Source organism: Myotis davidii, unplaced genomic scaffold, assembly GCF_000327345.1.
Source record: "Myotis davidii unplaced genomic scaffold, ASM32734v1 scaffold78, whole genome shotgun sequence".
NCBI lineage: Eukaryota > Metazoa > Chordata > Mammalia > Chiroptera > Vespertilionidae > Myotis > Myotis davidii.
Window position 1 is genome coordinate 612,889 of NW_006290305.1, and position 6,399 is coordinate 619,287.

At 49.2% G+C, this 6,399-nt stretch overlaps 1 pseudogene; it reads right to left on the bottom strand.

Annotated features, from left to right (window-relative positions):
• Nucleotides 1-698: 698 nt before the first annotated feature.
• LOC102766916 lies at nt 699-2,350 on the bottom strand (annotated as a pseudogene).
• Between the last annotated feature and the right edge of the window lie 4,049 nt (nt 2,351-6,399).

Below are 6,399 nucleotides of genomic sequence, written 5' to 3' on the forward strand. Positions count from 1 at the left end.
TTAAAAAAAGCATAGCATAACTAACTAAGATATGTAGGCAAGGCTAAGAGCTACTGTCTGACATCCAGCATACAGCAACCCTGTTCCCAAGGTTGTACTAGGCCTATCAAGAAAAACTGAACAGAAACATCAGACACAGAAGGGCCATTCCTGGGTGATCTTTAACTCCCCCTTCTACCCCCCAAAAATGGAGGCAAGTTAACACAAGGTTTTTTTTAAAGATACACTAAAATGAAAATCTCTAAAGAGAAAATGTCCCCTTTAGGACATGAAGGAATAATCTGTGGGCTGTAATAAAACCGTATGTATGTTATCTGTGACCTCTGCAGTCATTTGCCTGAATTCCCACCTGGGAGTTCATGGAATGATGGGGCTAAGGTCATTGGGGGATGTTAGTGGTACATATGGCAGTGTCTTGGGTTGGGGAATTTAAGAATGAGAACACAAATAGAACAGGATAAACAAAGAATGGAATGATCAAGATTAATGGGGGCTCTAACTGGATCCACTTTGCTATTGTTCCCACCCTCCCAGGCCTTCAATAATCACGACACTTCAGGAATGCACCAGGCAGATATGATTAAACAATATACCACCCAGAAATGATTTGTTAAATATTGCCTCTCCCTTGCTCTCTGCCTCCAGCATACTCCCCAGAGTAGTACAGGCAGGGAAGACCTAACTATTGGGAGGGATTCCTAACACGTTTCCAGACTAGAATTCCAGCTAGTCCAAAAAGGTCCTTCTCTTAAGGGTTTAGGGAAACTAAAGACTGCAATTTTATTAGTATCATTGATGTTTGGAGCAAATTCAGCTCCAGGAGCTGCATGGTTGAATTACCCCTCTTCCTTCCATGGTAGCAGCATGGCCAAAGAGTTCAGTAGTTGATGGGGTCAATCCCAAGGTTCCATCTGGCATCATAGTGGCAGGTCCTGGAGGAGCTGGGATACCAGCAGGCACAGAGCAGGGGGCATGGCACCTCTGTTGTTTATGCACCTTCCATAGCGATCTGGCCTATCTTGCATCTCCTGCTCTCACATCAGGGAAGGTTCCCTTCCTTCCCTTGAGTCCTTCCTGCTGTCGCCACATGTCTTCGTCACTGTGCCTGCGCTCCTCCTGCCTGAGCTTCAGTTGCTTTCGTTTTTGTACTTCTTGGTTGTGTAGCTCTTCTATCCTCCAAAGTTCTTGATGCCTCATCAAATCCTGCCTCATTAGCATGGCAGCAGCCTCCATCTCCATCTCGTTTCTCACAAGCTGCCTTGATGCAGTCCACTTGGTCCTGCTGCTGTTTCTCCATCTCAATGGCATACTCATACTCAAAGGAGCCAACCTGTGCAAATCTAAGTGGCTGCTCCCATTCCTTGTGAAATTGCTAGTTCTTTATAGCCAGCTTCTCTGGAAGTCTCTCTTCGTCATCTAACTGGTCCATGGGCTCCATAGTCACAAACTGAGGAAATGTGGTTAGCAGGAAGGAGCCTACTGTCCAGAGCATCTGTCTCGAGCTTTCTGAGCAGCTGGTTTCCCTGAGAATTCAACAATGCCTTTTCCATGTTTAGCCAGCATGGCTCAGTGGTTGAGCGTCAACCTATGAACCAGGAGGTCACAGTTTGACTCCTGGTCAGGTCATATGCCTGGGTTGTGGGCTTGATCTCCAGTGAGGGGCATGCAGGAGGTAGCCAGTCAGCGATTCTCATTATTGACGTTTCTACCTCCCTCTCCCTTCCTCTCTGAAATCAATACAAACATAATAAAATAAAATAAAAATGCCTTTTCCTGAGGGCCTTTCTCTTCCTCGATCATCCACAATGACTCTGGTCCTCTTACTTGGCTGAACACAAAAAAGGCTTCCTCCAGCAGTTCATTGGACACATACTGAGGAAGGTTTCGGCTCATAAGAGATGCACTATGGCAGGCGCAGCGCACATGCAGCTGCTTTCCATGGAGTGGCATGTTGTCTAGCTCCACATTAGCAGTATCCGCTAGGGTTCATACTTTCAAGTGGATAATGCCAAAGCCCTTATCCTTATGAATGAAGACTTCGCCTGCTTTCCCATGTTTATCAAATAGCTTCCTCATTTCCTCCTCAGTGATGTGAAGAGGAAGATTGTCCACAAAGAGCCGGCTACCTTGGATGAAGGTCTCCTGGTTTCCTAGAATTCTACAGGTCAATAGTCAAGCCTCCATTTTTGGCTGCTGTCTTGTTGCCCATTTGCAAGTATTGGTGACAGCGGTGGCAGCTGCTGTTGCTGCTGCTGCTGTTTCCTTGGAGCATGGTTTTGCTTCTCCAAGTTACACGTTTTATTGCTCTGCATTTTTTGCACTCCTCTACTGACTGTTCTCTCCTCACAGTAACAGCAGCCTTTTTTTTTAAATCCTCACCTGAGGACATGCTTATTGATTTTTAGAGAGAGAGGAAGGGAAAAAGAGAAACATTGATGTGAGAGAAACATCGATTGGTTGCCTCCCATAAGCGTCCACTGGAGATCAAACCCGCAACTTGGGTATGTGCCCTGACAAGGAATCAAACCCACAACCTTTTGGTCCATGGGATGATGTTCCAACCAACTGAGCCACACCGGCCAGGGCTTGTGTGTGTTTGATGTTTTTCTCATGATTAACCCAGGGTTGCAGGTTATTGGGAGTAAGATCAGACAGGTAAAGTGCCATTTTTATCACAGATCACTATTTGTGTTGAGCTATGTTCCATAACTGAGGTCATATTTGTTAGATTTCTCCACTGTAAAGTTACCCTTTCCCCTTCCACACTGTCCTCTTTGGAAGAAGTCTCTGAGCATACATAGTTCACACTTAAGTGGTGGGGCATTTTGCTCCACCTCCTTGAGGCTGAGCATTTACATAAATTATTTGGAATTCTTCTGCATGGGAGATTGTCTCTTCTCACCATTGGTTTATTCAATCATTTATCTCGGTATGGACTCATGGATATTTACTATATACTTTGGGTTATCATACAGTACTATTTACTTTGTTGCTCATATTAGTCCAGCTTTGACCATTAAGAGTTCTTTCGATTGGTTTCTGTGTCCCTTTGACATGTCCCCATCACTGGTATTACATCTCTTTGTTAGTTCACTACAGTGGGACTTTCAGCCCCTTGAGAGGAAGGAGAAATGGCAGTGCCTGACGGATACGGTACCCGGACATTCTCACCTGGTAGGATGAGCTCCCATTCTTTCTCCCAGGCTGCCTGCTGTCTGCTAGCTCTGTGCTGCCTGAGGCAGTGCCTTGGTACAGGCTGGTGGTTTGGGTTCTCTGCCCTCATGAGCAGGATCTCCTTGCTGCTGTCTGTGCAGGAGAAGGGACTAACCAAGATGGCCATTTGATCCGATTGTTGCTCTGATCTAAGTTAACCACGAAGTCCTTGGGCAAGCACAACTGTTCTCCCATTAGTTATGATTATTTGAGCATGTCCAGAAGACTGCAGGGACAGGAGGGCTGAGATAATGCTGTGGGAGTCCATCCAGCCCTCAGGCCATACTCAGACCCTAAGAGCCCAGGTAGTCCCTGCTGCCAGAATGGACCTACTTCTGGCCTGGCCCTTGAAGGAGAATCCCAGCATGGGGTTCTTAGTCGGGGAGGAGATACATCTGAAGTCAGGGCTGAGCCCTGTGGCCTGTCCTGGGTGTTCGTATCCTGTGTATCTGACCTCCCTACTTAAGCCACATCAGAAAAAACAGAATAGTGTTACCTCTGATATCAGTATAGCAAGAGATGATTATGGGCTTGGGCCTGTGTTAATGCTTCATATTTCCTTTTATGTCCTCACATCAGCCTGTGATATTGTGCCAGTTATGTCACTTGCCCAGCTACTTTGGAATCAGTGGTTGGAGTCTGTGCACCAATCCCCTATGGCTCTAACACCTTCCTCAGTGTGCTGAGTTGTTGGAGGGGCCTTCAAGATCTAACTCCATGCCAGCCAGGTGAGGCAAGCAGGGACAGAGATGAGAAAGGTGACTTTCCTAAGGTGTGATCCTAGAGGACAAGAACCAGGCTCTGCCCACCTGAACCTCTTCCTCCAGCCCCCAAACCTTCCACAGTGTTTGGGGAGCAGTAGAGAGGCAGCGGTGATGGCTAACCTCTCAAGTGACGTTTGGACAGAGTCCCCCAGCTGCTCAGGAAACCCTGATGTCCAGAGCAGTTGGTGGTGTGTGTGTGTGTGTGTGTGTGTGTCTTGGTGGTGTGTGTGTGTGTGTGTGTGTGTGTGTGTGTGTGGTCACAGCCCCCGGTACCTGATCCTCAGGAATCCTGCTCCTTCGTGCTCACCTCACTCATCTGGTCTCCAAAGTGAGGGAGATGGTTCTGGATAAGTGGGACAGTTTGGTTATTTTAATTCTCCTCCTATTTTTTCCAGCAAGGCCTGTGATTATTACATTAATCTTCCATGCGAAGTTTTTACGACCGATCCCTCACTGACTATGAGAAGTTTCTCCATCCATTACCAAGAGGGAAACAGACCCTGTGGGGAGGAAAATATTTGTTACATCTTATCAGGCTGACACACAATCTACCAACAATTATAGCAGCCCCATTTTTTGCACTATTTCAGGTCTGGCATGAAAAATTGTTGTAATATTAAAGTGAGGCAGGATGGGGGTTGATCATAGGAAAAGGCTGGTTTTCTAAGCTCTGGGCCCAAGCTCTTGGGTGCCTCCCCACAAGCTGATTGGGCAAGCTGATTGGGTGGGCTGAGAGCGAGTGTTTGCATGTAAATCCCAGCCTGTACTAATGGCCCCTGTGAAAGCCGGAAGGGCTCATGGACACACCTCTTCCATTGCACCCCCTAGATGGGCTCATAGGATATCTTTTTTTTAAAATATATTTTATTGATTTTTTACAGAGAGGAAGGGAGAGAGATAGAGAGTTAGAAACATAGATGAGAGAGAAACATCCATCAGCTGCCTCTTGCACATCTCCTACTGGGGATGTGCCCGCAACCGAGGTACATGCCCTTGACCGGAATTGAACCTGGGACCTTTCAGTCCGCAGGCCGACGCTCTATCCACTGAGCCAAACCGGCTTCGGCTCATAGGATATTTTGATTTTTAGGATTAAACAGATGGTGGTATCACACCAGAAAGTGACTTCTTGGTTAGCAGATCTTTTTCAACCATTCTTCTAATAAAACAGAGCTGCACCATTATGGGAGTCACTCCCTGTTAGCCTCTATGTCTCAGACCCCAGGGCCAGCAGGCTTCTTTCTGTACGGAAAGCAGTAGACATTAGTCACCCAGCATCCTCTTGCCCTCCCAGGATCAACATAGAGGGACCTGAGCAGTCCCTGATCTCCGGGGGCCCTGGGCAGAGGCAACAGGTGGTAAAGTGGAACAACCCGGCTCTGGGGCATGGTAGGTCCTGATGAGACTAGTCCTGATGAGACTAGTCCCTTCTGGTCCTGAGCCTTGGTTTCCTCATCCATAAGAACGGGCAATGTCATCCACATACCCAGGTGAGGACATGGTGAGGTGCTATGTGGCTGTCCAGAGTACTCAAGATACTGGAATTCCGTGAAGAGTTCCCAATCCCTATCCCCCTTGGAAGAAGAGGCCTCTATTTGTCCAATAGGAGCCAGAGGCCTGCTAGGCTCCACCCTTCCCCATCCCAGGCAGATGGCCCTTGCAAAGACCCAGAAAAGGCCCCTAGAGAAATACCTCTTGGTTTGACCCTTCCCCTTAGGCTGAGGGACAAGGGCAGGCTCAGGGCCACACAAGCTTGGGAGCAGAAAGAAGAGAACCTGCAAAGGCATCATCGGCTTTATCCTCAGTGTTTACAACTGACTTTGGAGAAGAGGACAGACCCCTCCCTGGGCCCCTGGGATCCCATCCTCAGTAAGGCCCAGCCAGGGCTGGTGCAGCCAGAGGGGAGAAATGGCTGTCTCCTCCCAGCCAAGCAGTCGGTCTGGAAAACAGCGCTACTGAGAGGCTAGAACAGTGTTCACCTCAATCCACCTGCTGCTCACCTTTCCATTCCCCACCTTTCCGGCTCCTGCAGTATGGGGCCACGCCCCCTCCCGTTTATTCCTGGGACAGCAGGCCCTGTGGGACGAGGGTAGGCCTGCTCAGGGTGACTGGGTCCCTGGGGAAGGGGGCGGGGGCCGGAGAACCTTGCAGCAGGACTCGCGAGTGGGGGTAGGGATGGACCAGAAGCAGGGGCTGGCTGTCAACCGGCTGACCCTGTCGCCCCTCCCTGTCACTCCCCGGCAGGTGCAGTGATTAATGGCCAGGCCTCGCTGCCTGTTCTGCCATCAGCATGCGTCCGGGCGGCGATGGATGTGGCTGTCAGGCCGGCCCGGCCGGCGCTGACCCTCGGCCCCTGTCCGACGCGATCAATGGGCAGCACACGGCAGGCAGCGCCTGGGCCGGCGCGATAAGATGGGCCGAT